General features: G+C 56.1%; 1 long non-coding RNA gene across 4 annotated transcripts; it reads left to right on the forward strand.

Moving 5' to 3' along the window:
* The first annotated feature begins 10,227 nt into the window (after positions 1-10,227).
* LOC138084035 (uncharacterized) lies at positions 10,228-14,423 on the forward strand. Of its 4 annotated transcripts, none has more exons than XR_011145195.1 (6): positions 10,228-10,310; positions 12,235-12,331; positions 12,656-12,779; positions 13,190-13,495; positions 13,647-13,824; positions 14,223-14,423. It is a non-coding gene; the product is annotated as an uncharacterized lncRNA (long non-coding RNA). The 4 variants fall into 4 exon arrangements; XR_011145196.1 differs by having other exon boundaries at positions 13,698-13,824; XR_011145197.1 differs by lacking the exon at positions 13,647-13,824.
* The last annotated feature ends 4,954 nt before the right edge of the window (positions 14,424-19,377 follow it).

The following is a 19,377-nucleotide window of genomic DNA, read 5'->3' on the forward strand; positions in this document are numbered from 1 at the left end:
ATATTCTACATCCAAAGACAAAGAAGAAAGCACAATGACAAGTATCCTTCAAAGAGACAGAAAAGAAGAAACTCCTCTGGTGATCCAGCGGCTGCGACCCTGTCCTCCCAATGCAGGCGGCCCAGATTCGATCCCTAGTCAAGGAACTAAGGTCCTGCATGCCAAAAAAATAGGAAAAAAAAAAAAAAAAGGAGAAACCGTAATGAAACTCACAATCCTTCTAAGAGACAGAAGGGGAGACAGAAGACGCAGAGGCAGAGACCTGAGACCGCAGAAGGGGCACAGAAGAGGGACGTGGCCACCAGCAAAGCAACCCCTGTGACACCAGGGGCTGGGAGAGATGAGGCAGGATGCTCGCCTGGAGCCTTCGGAGGGAGCACAACGCTGCTGACACCTTGATTTCGGACTTCTGGCCTCCACAACCATGGAGAATCAATTTCCATTGATAAAAGCTGCGCAATTTGTGGTAGTTTTTTCCGACAGCCCCAGCAAACCAATACAGGGATTGTCCAAAGAGAGGCCATTACATGCCCTCAAGACCAACCCTTCTATTTAATAAGCCAGTGTTTTTGTTCCCATTTCACAGGCCGTTGAGGCTCTGAAATGTTAAGTAACTTGCTCTCCAGGCGGCCTGGGAAGAAGTTGCTTCATTCATCCTTTTGAAGTCATCCTGGGAACACTGGGAACGTCCTAACTACTAGGCCCAGCCCTGACCCTGCCAGTCCCATCCAGGGAGACACACAGACACCACTTCTTCCGAGAAGGATGTCTTATGTGTTTTACAAGCATTCTGTTATTATGTTTACTATTTACGGCCAGCTTTGGGGACATAAAATTGCAGCTGTATTGCGGGGAGTAAATTTTATTTCCAGGGCTTTAAAACACAAACAGTAACCTCATTAGTAGCTGAATATTGTCATAATTCTGAAGCATATAAATTTTACTGCAATAATAACTGTGAAATACCAAGAACCCAATTGCATCAAACTTTGGGGGGAATAAATGTTACTTCTGGGTCCCCAAAATGAACAAATAATTCCACTCTGGATGCAAAGGCGCCTCATACCAGAGAGTAGAAAATGTGCTCGGTAGGTAACTATAAAGCACCAACACCAGGGGAATATTTAAAAACTGCAGTGGTGTGACTGGGAATCCATTTTATGCCTCTGACACAAATATAACAAATGATTCCCTTTGTAGTTAAATTTTCAATCATCCTTCTGACAAGAATTTTTTTTTACTGCTGCCATTGTGAAGCTATAAAAGGCAAAAAGAAAAAGTCATTTCAGCTCCGGGAAAGGGAGAATGATAAAAATGCAGCCTCCCTGCAAGAAATCTATGGGGTGGATGGGATTAGGGTTGCAAGATAAAAGACAAGAAGCTCAGGGGTTTCCCTGGTGGCCCAGTGGTTAAGAATACTTCTGCCAATGCAGGGGACACCGGTTCGATTCCTGGTCCGGGAACTAAGATCCCACAAGCTGTGAGGCGACTAAGCCTGTACACCGCAGCCACTGAAGCCTGTGTGCTCCAGAGCCCATGCTCTGCACCGAGAGAAGCCGCTGCATCGAGAGAAACTAGAGAAACGAGTTGCAACTTGAAAACGCCTGCGCATTTCAGGTGGAGAATGAATAACTATCAGCATAAGTATATTCCACACACCCCATACACTTATCCTACAAAATGCTGTTTATCTGAAATTCACATTTACCGACACACTCGGTCTCTTGGTTTATTTTACTAAATCTGGCAACTTTGGGTGAGACCAAAGAACAAGGGTGAATCTCTACCCCCCCGAGCGAATTCTTCTTTAAAAATTATTTTACTTTTTTACTTCGGCTGCACTGGCTCTTCATTGCAGCACACAAATGTGGGACCTTAGTTCCCCGACCAGGGATCAAACCCCAGCCATTTCTGCATTGGGAGTGCAGAGTCTTAATCACTGGACTATCAGAGAAGTCCTCATAAGTGGATTCTTAATGTGAATAAATGCTCCGATGCCAGAAAACACTCATAGGAGCAGCTGTTCGAAGGTGGCCGAGCAGGCGTTCTTGGTCTCAGTGGGTTTAACCGTGTCCCCAAGCTTTGAGTGAGGAGGAGTCAGGGGCGCTCAGGGGGCATCAACATAGCCTTGGCACTGATCATTTAGGTACAAAGGTAAATGGTAAAGAGAAGGTTGGATGGCATCACCGACTCAATGGACATGAGCAGACTCCAGGGGATGGTGAAGGACAGGGAAGCCTGGGGTGCTGCAGTCCACTGGGTCGCAAAGAGTCGGACGTGACTGAGCGACTGAATGACTGAACAATGAAGAGAAGAGGTGTGACCTTGACCAGGATTTAGAGACAGATTTCATTCAGGCCTCCCAACTCTGATGGGGAGTTGGGGGTGTGCTGACTGCTGTTTCACAAGAGGAGAGTCCCACAGGGGACCTCTCCCCTCAACTGCAGGGTGAGGCTTCGTGATGAGTGCTGCAGAGCCTGGTAACTTGGGAGGTTGTACCCTCAGTCCTGAAAGGCTTTGCAACCAGACTTCAGAGCCACTTGAGAAAACCAGCCGCAGGATTTTCAGAGCAGGGGCTGCTTTGGGGTCAAAAGTTGCATGATCCAGTTTTGATCAGTCACTCATTCCCCAAGCCCAGTAGCAAGTGGTTGCTGCAAAAAAAATCCACTTTCAGAGGCAGCCAGCTTTTCCCCCTCCAACAGGTGGAAGTTAGGAGAGGTGAACCCCAGGGACCCCAGAAAAGGCTCCCCCACAAGGGGGCTCCAGGGTCAAGTTCCCGGGCCACTCTTCCCTGTGAGGGCCTGACTTGTGGTTCTGCTTAGTTTGGCCGTGGTGTGTCCAGCAGTGTGCGGATGTCAGCAATGAAGGAAAGCCACGGTCCGCAGAGCCCAGCGACGGTACCCTCCCTCCCCCGGGACCTCTCACGTCCCCACTTTCCATTTCAGCTTGCACGCACAGGCTCGTGTGCTTCTGTGGCACCCATGTCACTGGACACACAGGTCTGTTTCTGCTTTGGGGTTTTGTTCAATGTAAATAACGGGGAAATGTAACATACCCCCAATGCACCCAGAAGCCAGCTGCTTCTCAGCACCTCCACTGGCACCCTTGCATACCACTGCATCTCTGCCCAGGTGACCACTGTCTCTATTCAATGCCCCCCAACCCCCATCAGGACCTCCCCGTGGCTCCCAGGTGACCTACTAGGCCAAATCCCACCTTCCTGCTGGGTCCTCAGGTGTCCTGCAGTTCTGGGAACACACGCCCAGCACATCCTCCAGGGCCATTGTTCCCCAGGGCCCTTGCTCCAGCTGCCCCCCAGGTTTCCTATGTGGCTCAGCCCTCTCTGCCTCAAGGCCTGGCTCAATCACTGGGTCAGGTGCCATTCCAGACGACCCTGGAACTTTATAACCCTGGCCCAACCCCCTTCCTCGTCCATTTAATCTGCTCTCCTTTTCCCTTCAAACACACTGGAATCCTTACTTCCTGGTGGCACAGTGGGTAAGAATCCACCTGCCAGTGGCTTAAATCCCTGGTCCGGGAAGATCCCACATGCTGTGGAGCAACTGAGCCCGTGTGCCACAACGTCTGAGCCCGCTCTCTAGAGCCCACGGGCCGCGACTACGGAAGCCTGTGTGCCTAGAGCCTGTGCTCCACAATCAGAGGAGCCACCACAGCGCGAGGTCCACAGGCTGCAACTAGAGTGGGTCCCCCCCCCGACCCCGCCTTTCTGCAACTAGAGAAAGCCCGCATGCAGCAACAAAGGCTCCTGCAACCAGCCAAAACAAAAAGAATCCTTTGAAAGCTGCCAGCACACTTCCCCTCCGGCCTGGAAGCCCCTGCATCTCTGCTGCCACTGCTGCTGTTGACAAGCCCACAGCTGCAGGTGGGGTGGGGGTGGGGGTGGGGGGCTCTCCATGTCCTTTGCATAAACACTGCCCTGGTGGGAGTTTAAAGTCTGGAGCAGTCAGAGGAAGGGCCTTTTCTTCATCCCCAGCAGGGGTGGCAGGGGGTGGGAGGCGGCTGTGGCCAAGGTGAGCGTCCTCAGGGCAGCCTGCTCCCTGGGGCTGGGAAAGGCTTGCAAAGCCAGCCCGAGGACAGAGGGCCACTGCAGGGCCCTGGAGAAGGGGGACAGCGCAGACCCCCACGCTGGGCCTGGGAAGGTGGGCCAGAGGAGATTGGCCCCTGAAACACAGAGGACAAATGCCCTCCCTGGGAGTGGGGGGGTCCTAGGGGACCGACTCCACCCCAGAGCTGGCCCGTCTCCCAGAGGCCAGGTCACAGGGTGAACTGAAGCTTCAGGCCAGGGAGGGTGGGGATGGAGGCTTTGTCCCCAGATGCAGGGACCTTCCTTCCTCTTTCTGGAAAAGGAGGGGCTGCCCTGCAGGCCCTGGGAACCTGCCCAGAAGTCTCCCCCGAGACCACTCCCTGCACCTGAGTGGCTGGCCGTGGCGGGGGGGGGAGCGGTGGAGTGGGCAGGGGCAAGCAGCACCCACCTCTCAGGGTGAGCCCCAGATCCCAGGGAGTGGGACAGGGAGGGCGTCAGCTCAGTGGGCAGCCCTGCAACCTCGGCCGTGTCCCCTCTGCCGTGTCCCCACAGGGTGGAGGTGAGAGGCCCGGGTTCCCCAGAGTGGAAGTCACAGGGAGCTCCTGTGAAAATCCCTGACCGCCTGTCTGGGAAACACTCTCTCCCCCTTTTATGCCCGACAGACCCTTGGAGGGCGACCTCCCAAGGAGCACCTCCCGCTCAAGGAACACTGGCCCCCCCCACTCCCAGGGCAGGTGGGGAGCTGATTCATGGAGCTGAGCCCAGGCTGCTGGGCCACGTGGGGCAGAGGGGCTAGTAGGTGCTGAGTTCAGGCCTGGCCGGGAAGGCATCTGGGAGGGCAGGGAGGTTGGGAAAGGGGTTCACGGGGCCACTCCTCAGCAGGCTGCACCCACCCGGGCAGCATCCTCCACAGGCCCCTGCTTTTCTCCCCGGTTGTCATGAGAATAGTCTTGCTATACCTGACTAAGCATCACCTTAAAAGCAGGAGTAGCCTGGGACTCAACCACAAGAGGAGGGGGAGGACTGAGAGGAGGAGGAGAGGAGCCAGGCTGGGAGGGGAGCAGGTGGAGACAGGCGAGGGGAGGGGGTGGCCCCAGGCGGGCAGAAGCTGGCACCCCACCCCATGTTCTGTTTTTACCGGAATCGAGGAGGGCCCCTGGGGTCTCAGCAGAGCTGCCTGCCGGTAAGTCCCTTCCCCAGAGGCCCCTCCACCCCTCCCACAGGCCCAGCTGTGCCCGGCGCCCCAGCCCGGTGGGCCCCAGCCGCCGCCCCTCTCCTGGCTCCGCTGCAGGTGGTCTCCCACGGCCCTGAGGCCCAGGGTGGGCATCCACGCCAGCTGGCTCTGGCCACTCATTTTACCACCACCTCGGTTTCCAGGAAGCCAGACACTGATGCCCAGGCTTACGGGACACATGGCAAGCAGTAAAGACCCCAACTGAAGCCTGGGTGGGGCCAGGGGCACTGAGCAGGTGGGACCCAGGGGCCCTGCCTGGCCTGCCTCCTGCGGAACCCCCAGCAGGCAGGCTCTCTTTCCCATCACTTTGGCCCACCAGACCCACACAGCAAGCCCATTCCACAAGGAGTTCAAGAGTATGCTAAGGCTCTATGGGCCAGGCCAAGGAGCCAGGTGTTAACTGCAATTGAGCAATTCATCTGAACACAGGCAGCTTACTGGTGAGCGGGGGGAGGGCAGCTTCCTTCTCAATCCCCCTTCCTGGAAGGAAGGAAGCCCATATCGTTAGATGCCACAGCAGCTCTTTCAGGCAATGAGCTCCTTTTCTCCAGATGTTCTCAGCCTCCAAACTCCTCATCCTGGGAGAGCAGCAAGGAGTCTCAGCGCCCTCTCTCTCTTCCCAGTCTCTCCTGCACCCTGGTGCTGTCCAGGTCTTGGGGTCTCCCTTACCCCAACACCAGTTCTCCAAGTCTGGGCCAAGGTAACAGGCAGGCCTCCTCTGGCAGTGCCCTGGCAATGTCTACCCTACCCTGAGGACCCCAAGGTCACGGCTCAGGTGTAGGCTTGCCTTTGAACCGCAGCTCTGTGCCTCTGGGCAAGTCACCTGTCCACCCCAGCCTCACCCCTACACTGGGCTTCATAAGCAGCCCCCACCTCACTGGGCTGTTGGGGTCTTGAATTGGGACAGTGCTTGGGAGTGAAGAGCCTGGCTTGCAGCACACATTAGCTAGAACCACAGGACACTTGCTGCTGAACCCACCCAAACTAGTCCCAGTTACAAGAAATAGAAACCCATCTCAAAAGAGAGCTGAAGTCAAAAGGAGATAGAAACACAAATCAAAACCACAATGAGGGGACTTCCCCGGTGGTTCAGTGGCTAAGACTCTGTGTTCCCAATGCAAGGGGGCCCGGGTTCGATTCCTGGTCAGGGAACTAGATCCCAGATGTCTTCTCATGCTGCAACTAAAGATCTTGCAAGCTGCAATAAAGACTGAAGATCCCTCATGCTGCAACTAAGACCCGGCACAGCCAAATAAATAAATATTAAAGGAAAACAAAACTATGAGACACTTCTTCATACCCTTTAAGATGGCAATGATGAAGAAAGAAGGAAGGAAGAGAGGGAGAAAGGAAGGGAGGGAAGGAGAGAGGAAGAAAGAAGGAAAGAAAGGAAAAAAGAAAAAATAACAAGTGTTGGTGAGGATATGGAGAGACTGGACCCTTGCGTTTTGCAAACAGGAATGTGAAATGGTGCCAGCACTGTGGAGGGCAGAATGGCAACTCCTCTAAGAGTGAAACGCGGGATTATTACACGGCCCAGCAATTCCACTTCTGGGCATACACTCCAAAGAACTGAAAGCAGAGTCTCAAGCAGATACTTGTACACTCAGGTTCATGGCAGTATTATTCAACACAGTCAAAAGGTAGAAGCAACCCAAATGTCCATCAGTGGATGAATGAATAAACAAAGTGTGGTCTACGCATGCAACGCAATATTAGTTGACCTTAAAAAAAAGAAATTCTGACACACACTACAATATGGGTGGACCTCGAAAACGTCACGCTGTGCAAAATAAGACAGGCACAGAAGGACAAATATTGTGTAATTTCTCCCAGATAAGATACCTAGAATAGTCAGATTTATAGCGACAGAAACATAGTGGTGGTTGCCAGGGGCTGGGGGAGGAGAGAATGAAGGGTTAGTGTCTCATGGGGACAGCGTTTCAGTTTAGGATGACAAAAATGTTCTGGAGGTGGATACTGGTGATAGCCGCAGAGCTGTGGGAATATATCTAATGCCACTGAGCTGCACACTTAAAAATGGTTAAAATGGTAAATTTCATGTTATGTGTATTTTAACTTCAATTTTTAAAAAGCTTTAAGAATACCTTACCAAGAAAAAAAAAAAAGGCAGATCAGGGAAAATATAGGAAGATATTAACAGCTACGGAATCTGGGTGATGTTCCGAAGAGAGTCACTGCTATGCCCCCCTGCCTAGTTTTGCTTTCTGATTAAAAAAAAAAAACTTTTCTCATAATAAAACTAAAGCTAAAAAGAGGGGATTGGGTTATCAACCCTGCCACTTCACTCCCTTCTGCAGTTACGCATCCGTATCCTTGACATTGGGCACTACCCCCCACCCCGCCTCACCCCGCCCCGTATCAGTCTATACAAAGTACCATAGTCTCAGGGCTTATAAACAACAGAAATGTCTCAGATTTGAAGGTTGAAAATCCAAAATCAAGGGTCCAATACGGCCAGGCTCTGGTGAGAACCCTCTTCCTGGTTCCCAGAGGGCAACTTCTCACTGTGCTCACATGGGGAAAGGGGCAGGGGAGCTCTGGGGGACTCTTTTATAAAAACACTAATCTCATTCATGAGGCTGGAGCCCTCATCACCTACCAAAGGCCCTACCTCCTAACACCATCACCTTTGAGGGTCAGGATTTCAACATCTGAATTTTCAGGGGACACAGGCCTTCAGAACAGAGCGCCATATGACTTGCTTTGATCAATGGGATGGCAGTGATATGCAGCGAGCAGAAACTTGAAATGCCTCGCACAACAAACCTGCTCTCCTGCCTGCTGACACAGACCAGGAAAGAACACACCTCGGGTCGCCTGCGGGTCCAAGGAGAACAAGAAACACGTGGAACAAACCTGGACCCAACCCACAACGCGGAGGCAAGCCCAGTCTGGATCTACTGAACCCCAACAAGCCTATTTACATGACAGCAAAAAAGCAATGTTTACTGTGGAACGCCGCTGAGATTGTGGGGCTGTTTGTTAGGGGGCCTGATTATGGCAGTAGCTGACTGATACAGGGAACAAGGGAAGTCACTAGTCCGAACTGCATCTGACAGAGAGTTGCTCTCTGGTTAAGACAAGGAGAATAAGCAGCTTACGGGTGTAAAGGTTAGCATGGAACGGCCTGCATAGAACTGCTGGACCCTCATTGCATGCTGTCTGACCCAACCGTAGCCCCTGGGAAAGCTGTTTGGACACCAAGCAGCCCAAAGCGCAGATGTCTACCACCAGCAGGACTGAGGGGAGGGGCTGGAGGAGGCTCGGGCTCTCAGCTTGGCCCCTGCCCCTGCCTGGGATGCAGACATCATCACGAAGGGCTCCTCCTCCCCTCCTGAGCCCTGAGCACCAGCTTCCCCGGATTCAGCCACCTCAAGGGAGACCTACTTCTCTGCCTCAGTTCAGCATGCTGGCCAAGTGCTCCCAACACTGGGACATGTCCTGGCCCTAGTCCTTGGGGACAGGGAGGTCCCTACTTGCCTCTTGGAAGATACCCGAAGCAGAGCCGGGGCTGAGGGGCAGAACCTGGCAGCAAGGGGCAGGCAGGTGGGGGAGCTCGCAGTCTGCACCCCTCTGGGGCGAAAGGCAAAGGCTGAGCCCTGGTGGTGCCCAGGGAACCCCGAGTACAAATGCCACGTCGAGCCATGGGTCGGTGGCAGGCACGGCGGCTGAGCCTTCCCTTTATCATCTGCAGCAAAGCATTTACAGTCAATAAACGGGCTAATTAATTCTCTTCAAAGACCTCTCAATTATTCATCCTGGGCTACAGAGAGAACAATTAGAGCCCACTGACGGCTCTGAAAGTGGAAGCAGGCTGGGCCGCAGAGCTGAGCCCCCTGGGTCTGCACAGTCTTAGGGGTCCCCAGGGGCCCCTCCCCTGATAGAGACAAAGCAGGCTTTATCCCTGGCACCCCTCCCCCCACCCCCGCAGGATGGAATATCTCTTCTTCCTCAAACTTGCAAGCAGCCTAGATCATTCCCCTCACTTCTCAGGGAAGAAAGCCAAGACCCCAAGTGGTCAGAGACTTCTTTTGTCCAGTAGCCCACCAGAGCAGACCTATGGACACAAAGCCAGGCTGAGGGGCGTGTGGCTTCCCTTGAGGGGCTGCCGGTGCTGGCAGTGGGGCTGCCGGACTTGAGCCGAGCCCTCTCTGCCTCCAGAAAGAGGTCTGCGCTGGAGGAGAGGGACAGAAGGGAGAGGGGAGAGCTGATCCATCAGCAACTGCAGGCCAGGCTGGGGAGACCTGCTACCCCACCGACAGCGGAAGGCACTGTGGGGCGGCTGGCCAGAGCCCAGAGGGGACAGTCGGCTTCCACCGGGAGCAGTCCTGGCACCCCGGCAAGAATCCTCCAGAGTCGGTGGCAGTGGGGCGCTAGCTTCCTTTCTCTCCTCGAACTTCCTGGAGTCCCATCCTGGGGCTGCGAGGGAAACAGCAGCTGGCCTGTCCCCTGTTCACTTTCTCCTCTCCAGCCCCAGGTCCCCCACGGCCAGCTCTCACTCCCCTGACTTCCCCCTACAGTGCCGGCCAGCCGGCAGGCAGAGGGTTAACTCCTGGCCGCTCCCTACCGCGCAGAGTGGGGGGTGGGGGGTCGGGGGCGTGCCTGTCGGGAAGTATGGATTTCTGCAGTGGTTTTACTGGAAAAGCTGTAGCTGAAGGTGGGAGGGGGTCACCATGGCAACTTCTGGCTATGGGAACAGGTTGGCTGGTGGGAACCAATTCTTCCAGGGGCCCAAGGGGGCCCGGCTGGCGTTTGGCACCCGGGGGGCCCCTCGGAGGATCCTCAGCGTTCTACGGAGGCGCAGAGACCCTCCCCAACCTGGAATTGCCGCCTTCCCCGCCTCCCACCCGCAACACTTCGCTGGGCTGGGCCCCAGATTCAACAGCCCCGCCCCCTGTTGAAGCACCCCCCACACCCAAGCTGTTAATCGATGAGCTGATTATCCAGGGCCGTCCGGAGCTCTCGGGAATCTCCCACTCAGAGACAGCCTCGACTCCATGACCTGGGGTGAGACACCCCCCTCTCTGGCCCTACCCCAACCAAGGGAATCTAGATTCCAGGGGGCCCAAGAGCTTGCCCCAACCCGGCCCCCACCCAGCCCCAACCAGGAAGACTCCTCCCGCCCGCAGCGGCAAATTGAAGGAAGTCCTCCCCACCGCCAGCACAAACATGCACACTCTCCCAGCAAGGGGCCAGCCCCCCAGCTCTCCGGAAGACCCCGGTGGGGAGGGGGAAGGCGGCCGGGCTAGGAGGCTCTTGGGTTCACCTCTGTCCCTGTGGAATTCCAAGCAGCTGGGGTAGAGCCCACCCAGGGCCCCATGCCCCACCCCATCTCAGGGGCCCCCTATCCCCAGCCAGACCTCCCGGTGGGACACTGCGAGCCTTCCCCGGGCGCCAATTTCGGCCCCAGAAGGCCTCCTGGGTGCGGGCAGGACAGGGGTTAGGCCAGAGCGCGCTGAGCCCTGCCGGTGGGAGGAGTGGGGCACTCCTGGGCCCTCCAGGCTCAGCTTCCTGGCCCCCTACCCCAGGATTTCAGAGCCCCCTGCAAATCCTGCAAGCACAGGGTGGGCGGGTGCAAGGAGGGGTTTGTGCCTGGGAGGCGCTTCCAGGAATCTCCCGCCTGCGCTGCCCAAACGTCCAGGAAAAGAGGGCATATACAGGGCATATGCAGCTAGGGGGACGTTGGAATTCTGGGGGCCAAGTGAGGGGGCAGGCCCGGCCCACTACCCTCCCCTTGCTCCAGGAAAGACCACCTGCCTGAGTCCACATGGGCACCAATCCCTGCTCTGCTGGAGGTCCCTAGCCCGGTGACTCTCCTGAACCTCAGTTTCCTGGTCTGTAAAATGGACAGGAAATGTCTCCAGGGGGTGGTGAGCATAAAGAAGACATAACGCCCCTGCACGTTAACAGGTGAGGGATCCCAAGGTCAGGCCCAATCTCTCCTCTGGCCACTTCCACCAGGAAAGAGCAGGGAGCCTTCTTAAGGCTTCCTGGGTTGCTGCTGCCAGAGGTCGTTCTCCATCTTCCTTCGCATCCACCAGGGACGCTCGGGGGAGAAGTGGCCCCCCGCGTGGCGCCCCCTGTCGGCGGGACCCACACAGGCCGCCCCAGGTGTTAACTCCCGCAGGCCGGATACCCGCTGCGGTTTCCCAACTTTCATCAGGGCCTGAAAGACTTAAACCGACCCACCGCGATTGGGGTCCTTCCTTCCCTCACCCCCGGGCTGATTTAGGGACGCCTAACCTAGCTCCCTTCACCCCCCCCCCCCCCCGGCTCCCTACTGCTTCCCCTACAGTCTCCTCCCCGCCCCCGCTCCTGCACGGGGCTTCCATCTCTCGGATCTGCCGAATCCCGATAAAACATTTGGGGGAGATAAGTGCTGCGTATAAATAATTAAGACCACATGCATATGCGCCAACAAAAAAAAAAGTTTAAAACCCCCATTCCGGGAACAGCTGCCTGTGTGGGGCCGGGCAGGGCTGCCGGAGGCCCCCACCCCACCCTGCTTGCTCCTTGGGGAGGGTCTGCCAGGGGCTCGCCACCCCCAGAGCCCCTTCCCCCACCCCAGGGGGACTGTCTCCCGGCTTGGCCCAGAGTGGGCGGGGATAGGGTGGCAGAGGAGCCCACCGGTGCGGTGAGGGGGGCTGGCACCACCGTGGGAGTGGCCCTCACACCCCCCCAGAGGCCAGAGTCCAACTCCAAGACAGAGCAGGGTCTAGCCAATCAGGAGTGCCCAATAAACATTTACTGCATAAGCACAAGAATGAGCTGACGAAGTAACTGATCCCGAGCTCCAGGGGAGTGTTGCCCTCAGCTCTGCCACCATGAGGACCTGCTTTCTCTGATGCCAGTGTCCTGTCAACTGCTGGGGAGTCAGGTCCAGGGTGCCCAGCCCTCCCCCCAACAAAGGGCCATCCCCCATCCTCTGCAGGAATGCCAGGGGAAGAGAAATTCGACTAGCTCATCGCCCACCATTCCTGACCAGCTGCTGGCAGACACCGTTCCCAGGTGCAGCTTGAGGGCTTTAGGTGAGAAAGCTGGAAGAACTTCAGGAGTCAGGTCGCAGGCCTGGAGAGTGCAGCTCTTGCCCCTCCCCACTGCAGGAGGGTCAGCATGGGGTGGCACAGGGATATGGGGAGGCTTGCCCTGCCGTGCCCCTGCTCAAGAACCTGCCAGGGCTCCCTCCTGGCAGTGCTGTCTGATGCCCAGGTTGGAGTCGTCCCCTGGCAGACTCTCCCCCCAGTGCATGCAAATCCTGCTCCTCTCTCCGGGGCCATGTCCCATCTTTGGAAGGAAGGCCCTCGCACCCTCTACTCTTGCTTTCCTCATTCATTCGTTTATTCCCTTAACAGCTACCATGTCCTAAGCCAGATGGATGCTAGGATGCTGAGAACAAAGGACGCAGGCCTTGCCCTCAAGTGGCCCGCAGCCCAGTGAGAGGTATCCCGAGTGGCTGGTGTCAAGGGCTGCTCTGAGGTGAGCTAGGTGCAGAGGGGACAGGGGGAAAAGGGTGTGTCTTGGCAGAGTGTTGCAGGGTATCATGGAAAGCTTCCTGGAGGAGAAGGCAAGCTAAACTCCTGGAAGATACACAGGATTCCTCCAAGCGCAGAAGGGGAGCCTCCAGGCGCTTCCAGCACTGCCCCCTGCTGGCTGTCCACACACCTGTGGCTCTCACAGCCAGACCTGGGAGATACGGGTTCCAATCCTGACTCTTCTATTTACCCTCAAGTTAGTCTACTTCCTGGACCTCAGTTTCCTTATCTGTAAAATGGGGATCAGGGTCCCGCCGTGCAGAGCTCCTTGTGATCCATCCTTGGCCCTCCGTCCTCGGCGGGAGGCAAAGCCCCCTACCCCAGCACCCAGAACTGGCTGGTTAAACCTAATAGGTGCCCGGTAGATACTGACTGGTAGATGGACCGACGACTTGGCGTTTTCTTGCTGAGCTTCCTTCCCCGGGAGCAACAAACCCCAACAGGGAGCACTAGCTTCCGCTCACCCAGGACTCTGGAAATGTACTCCCACCCCGGATCGCTGGCATCTTGTACCGCTGCCTGCACACCTGACCAGATGCGTGACGGCACAAGCTGTGTCCTGCCCTTGCCCGGGGCCCCACAGGAGCATGACAAATACTTTGTGGAGTTAAGTGCTCCAGTAACAAAGCTCCTCCCAGGGACCCAGGACTGGAGAGACAGGTGGGTGTGCTCAGAAGGTGCCAGTCCTGGGTGCTGCCCTCAACCCTGAGCAAGGGGGTCTTGGGTTCCTGAGCAGAGGCCCAGCCATGGCTGCCTTTCCCTCACCCCACGCAGGGCAAGCTCAGTCTTGCCTCTTTCCCGATGAGAGCAGGTGCCCACCAGAGACAGCCCGGAGCCCCATCTATGCCCGCGTCACCTGCAGGTCCTCAGACCCCTCCATCATCCCCGTCAAGCCAGCTCAAGACTTTTTGCTGATGCCAGCCCTTCAAGTGCCTGAATGTGGGACCTTCCTTCATCCTGCCATCCTGGACTTCAAACTCAGTAGGAAGGTGCCCAGGATTTAAAATAAAAATCATAAGCGCTAAGAAAGAGTGACCTTCAAACCCTCTCATTGCTTGGGTCATGCACTCTCTCATAAGAAATGCTTGCGCTCATAACTCCATATGAACTCATAACTATATATGTATAGTTATTTATAGATTTCAAGTTTCCGTGACTGTATGAATCTATTACTTGCGTTATAAAATATTCACAAAAGAGAGACATTTTAAAAGGATGAAATGTAAATACTAAGCATAAAAGTCTCCTCCCCACCCTAGTGGATTATTCTGTGTTTGGAGCCCAAAGTCAGACCCCTTGGCCTCCCCAGCTAGGATGGAGTCCCTGGCAGCTCCCCTACTTTGGCCCATGCTCCAGCCTCAGACTCTGACCTTCTTCCTTCCCAAAGATCCCCTCTGAACTCTGCCACCGTGAAGACCTGCTTTCCCTGACACCAGCCATCCGGTCAGCAGCTGGGAAGCCAAACCCAAGGTGTCCTCTCCCCCCCCAAAAAAACACGGGTGTCTCCTATCCTCTGCAGGACTGCCAGGGGAAGAGAAATGAGATGAGTCTGTGGCACAGAGGAGAGAAACAGGCCCACTGCGGACAAAATAAAGGATTGTTGTGCTAAGTGGCTTCAGCTGTGTCTGACTCTTTGCAACGCTATGGACTGTAGCCTGCCAGGCTCCTCTGTCCATGAGATTTCTCAGGCAAGAATACTGGAGTGGGTTGACCATGCCCTCCTCCAGGGGATCTTCCCGACCCAGGGATTGAACACACGTCTCTTATGTCTCCTGCATTGGCAGGCGGGTTCTTTACCACTAGCACCACCTGGGAAGCCCAAAGAAGGATTAGGTAGGGTTCCTTATAAGACAAAATTCCTGCAGCTGGGCACAGAGGGAGGCACTGTTCAGGACTAGACACCTGGGTCCCATCTGGCTACATGACTGATGCAGAAGCTAGGGCTCAAGAACAGATGCGCCATTACTAGGAATACCTTTCCTAGACAAGGTAGGATCCGTGCCCAGGGTGCCTGATGTCTGTTCCTGTGTTCAGAGTCCAGTGGAGGCAGGGCAGCCTTTCTTGCCCCCACCTTACCCTGCGACCTTGCGATTCCTCTGGGGTAGCTAGGGAGGCCCACCCAAGGTGCATAACCCTGGAATTGTGCAGCGAAACCCTTTCCCCTTCTGCAGCGGAAGCTCTTGCCCCTGCAGATAAGGCCGAAGGCCCGATTCTTTCTGTCCCTGTGTGTTCCATCCAGGTCTGCTCTCCAGAACCTGTGTGCCCTCCCTTCTCACACAGGCTCGGGCCCCAGTGCAGGCACAGGGGACCGGGAGGCAGAGGAGGTCAGAGGGGAAGGGCGCCCTTCGTGGATGCTCTGCCCAGCGGAGGGCAAGCAGAGGAGCCTCAGCCACCCACCGTGCAGGACCCAGAGCCGCAGCCTAGGAGCCCATGCCCCCCACATCCTGGGGTCCTGTACCCCCAGCATAGGGTCAGCATCTGCAGAGCTGGTCCCACCCCAGACGGCTCGCCAAGCCCATGAATGGCATCTGACCCCTGTGTGCTCCCTGCCGGGTGGACTGAAGAGCCTGGGCAGAGGCCCTGGGAACAGCCGGGGCCCGGCCAGCTCGAAGCTGACCCCACGCCTCGGCCGGGGCTGAGTAACAGGAAGCGAGAGGCTGATGCCGGTAAGAGAGCAGATTCGAGAGATTAGAGGTCTGCTGCCTGATCAGAAGCTGCCTGGAGCTGGAGGACAAGTTACTGGAAGGAGGAGGAAGCTGCTGCAGTAAATAATGCCAGGCCCTCAACGCTGGCCTGACATGGCTGATGGGGCCCAGCTGGGGCCTGGGGCCAGCAGGTGGGGCAGAAAGTATAAGGGTCTGCTCTCATTGCAGCCAGAGCTGGGGGGGCCTGGGAATGTGGGGTGCCCAGAGGGTTCCCTGGCCCCAGCTGCTGGAGCCTGAAATTCAGAAGGTCTCTAAGGCTATGTCCCCCGCTGTCCCCACGTCTCCTGCCCCTACTGCCTGCACACACCCAGCCCCCCGCCCAGGGGAGACCCTTGAAGTGGGGACCCAGCCCTGGGCTTGCTTGGCCCCCCCACAATCCTCCATGCCCCCACCCCAAAGCAATTCCTGGAAGGCTGGCTACTTCCTCGCAGAATGGAAGGCACCCTGGGTGTACCGTTCCAGCGGATTTCTTTGGACTCCAGCGTTCCGCCCGTCCACCTGCCAGGCTTCACCCTGGGCTGTTCTGCCCCTGACCACATGGACTCCCCAGACCCCTGAAGAGCCCTTAAGACCCAGAGTTCCTTGTGACCCGACCCCGGGATCCCACAGCGTGGGTGCTTCTGTGGAAGGGGTCAGACGCTGACCCAGCACCTCCAATCCCAAGAGGCTGAGCCCCCAGCTTTGCACACTCTGGGGAGGCCTGAGAGGCAGCAGAGGCCACCCACCCCCATGAGGGTCACAGAGCTGAAAGGCCTGTCCAAGGCCACCTCTGTTCTCAAAGCCTTGGTGGCACGTGCCTCCCATCCTCTCTTTCACTTCTGAATAAGACCTTCCCCAGCCTCGCCCAGTCAGGACACTCTGATTCCCACTGTGACCCGGGTAGCCCCCTATTGCCAGCCTGGGCCACCCCGGGGTGGAGAGCACGGAGCCCCCATGTCACACAGGCACCTTTTCTCCGAAGTGCAGTTTCGACATCACAGCGCCAGCAAGTGGTTAAATTTAATGAGACAGCAGAACTCCCATATTTCAGAAGACAGTGAGGAGAGTGTCATCACGACCTTGAGGAAAGGAAAGCGATCTTAAACAAGACATCAATCATAAGGTTGGGGGGCGGATTTAACTACAGAAAACAAAGAGCCTGTGATCGAGCAAGAATTCCATAAAAGTGAAAAGACAGGCCATAAAAGGGGGACTTTTTTTTTTCCCAGCATATAACCCAGCATATGGAAATAACTCTGACAAAGCAGCTAGAGAACTTTATCAAGCTCCTCATAGGAGCAGAATCTGAATGGTTAAGACCTAAGAAAAAGTGCTCAAGTTCGTCACTTATCAGAAAGAGCAGATTAAAATCACAAGAAACTGCCACATGTCCACCAGAATGACTAAAGTTTTGAAGTCTGATGATGCAGAGGATGGCGAGAATAGCAAGCAATGAGAACAATGGCATGTAAATCATGTTGGCCACTTTGGGGAAGGCTCAGGAGGGTCTAGTGAGGAGATAAGGATCGCAGCCTCAGCAGTTCCTCCCCAAGCGTGTGCCCAACAGAAATGTGCACATTTGTGCCCCAAGCAACACCAGGGTGAATGTGCCTGCTCACAGCAGGGCTGTCTGGAAACGACGTCTGAAAACAGCCAAAGGTCCCCAAACAGCAGAGTGGAGAAATCAACCGTGGCACACAGTGGAAAAACCACACAGCTGTGGCAAGAGTGAGTTACAGCTGCAACACGGATGAATTTGACAGTTGGAGCATCAAAAAAGGCATGCGTGCATGCTTAGTCGTGTCTGGCTCTGTGTGACCCCGCTGGGCTCCTCTGTCCATGGGGATTCTCCAGGCAAGAATACTGGAGTGGGTTGCCATACCCTCCTCCAGGGGATCTTCCCAACCCAGGGATCAAACCCAGGTCTCCCGTATTACAGGCAGATTCTTTACTGTCTGAGCCACCAGGGAAGCCCAAGAAAATGGGAGTGGGTAGCCTATCGCGTTTCCAGGGATTTAAGGCATCCATTACCCAAAATTCACAGCAAATCCAAAAGCTAGCAGCGCTAGCTATTAACAAGGAAATATGGTGATGGCAAAACGATAGAGCAAAGCAGGTAATGAGCATAAAAGTCAGGCTGCAGCAAAACTTCTGGCAGAGGGTTGCGCATGGCAAGGAAGCTTCTGGAATCCTGGCTATGTTCTATTTCTTGATCTAAGTGGCAATAATATGAGAGATCATTTTATATGCATTTGTAAAACTGTGCATATATGCTTCATGCACTTTTCTGTATTAGGTTGTGTGGGTGGCTCATTATTTTTTCAAAAACACAAGTGTATCTGAGCACCCGCTGTGCCGGGCACTGGGACTCCTCACACAGACTTGCACCCGGCCTTGTTCCTGGCGCTCATGGTCCAGGAGTTCGTGGAATGAGGATGCAAGTTCTATGGGTTCCCCTTGGCCAGCAGAGTGTGGGGTCTCCCGGCTACCGTAACCTCAAGCTCACTGTGGGCTGTCGGCTGAGCCCGCCTGCTGACTGGTAGGGTGCAGCCTCCCATGGCTCTCAATCTCTCCTGGTCCCACCCTGTTTGGAAATGCAGAGACAGCTCTGAAGGGGACCCCTCTGACGCATGCCACATTTCCTTCCCCAGTGGGGGAGGCACAGGGCTTGAACTGGCTCCTCCCATCCCCCTACCCTCCCTCCCAAAAGCAAACATGACCTTGGCCCCCAGGCCCAGCGCTCTGTCCCTTGCCACCCCCCCAGTCTTCAGAGATGATGGTACAAAGAGCCTTCCCTGGACTCCCAGGCTGTGGGGCTGGACCCAGGCCAGCGCCCTATGGATCATGCAGGCTCAAGGCCAGGGGGATGCGATGGGAAGGACATCTCCCCAACCTGTTTACAGGCCCCGGCCGCTATCTCCAGCTCCAATCTGCGGCCTCCCTTTATCTCAGCAGGGCCAGCCCCGGGTTCCCAGCAGCGGCCTCCCCACTGCTCACTTCCTGCCAGCGGCCCAGCGTTACAGGAATATGCACACTGAACTTGGCTCACGTGCATGTGTGTGTGTGTGTGTGTGTACGCACAAGTGTGTGCCCACACCCCAGAGAGCCTGTCCTTGGAGGGGGGCCAGGGAGCCTGGGGGTGCCTCAAGAGGCAGCCACCCCAGGACTCATATCTCACTCCCCTGAACACCTGCCCACCATCCTCATCCTGCTCGCGGGACAGACACCTCCAGAAGGCCGGGAAGGGGCTGCCTTGGAGACCCTCAGCTTTCCCCAGCATGTGTTCCTCACCCACTCCTGCCTCTTCCTGCACGGGGGCCCTCTAGCCCTCCACGGTCAGAGCTCCCGACAAGGCTCCCTGCTTCCCACGACAGTGTCCATATTGCATGGGGGTCCCCCGGGTCAGGGAATTGGGTCACTGCCCCCCTCATCATCCATTCAACTGAAATCACGGAGTACTGGGGGGCTGCTGCTGGTCTGGGCACACAGGACACTTTGAAGGCCAAGAGTGTCCCCATCTCTCCCCAAACCTGCAGGCAGTGAGAAGAGACCCTACTGACACCCCAGAGGAGAACCACCTCCCTTTCCTGCTGGAAGGGGGTCAGGGTGCTTTCCAGAAGGAGCGTCTCAGCTGAGACAAGAAAACAAAGAAGGTGGTAACCAGAGACACGTGCCACTGGCTGGGGGGCGGGGGTGGCTTCCGGGCAGAAGGCATGCAGGTGCAAAGATCTCCGGGTGAGAGTGAGGCCAGTGCATTTGGGGAATCAGCAAGGGCTGCAGCAGTGTGAGGGAGACAGCTGTGAGGATGCGATGGGGTCGGGGGGGTGGGTGGTGAGTGGGGCTGGTGGTGGGCGGGGT

The sequence above is a fragment of the Capricornis sumatraensis genome, chromosome 8, assembly GCF_032405125.1.
Source record: "Capricornis sumatraensis isolate serow.1 chromosome 8, serow.2, whole genome shotgun sequence".
In the NCBI taxonomy this organism is placed as follows: Eukaryota; Metazoa; Chordata; class Mammalia; order Artiodactyla; family Bovidae; genus Capricornis; species Capricornis sumatraensis.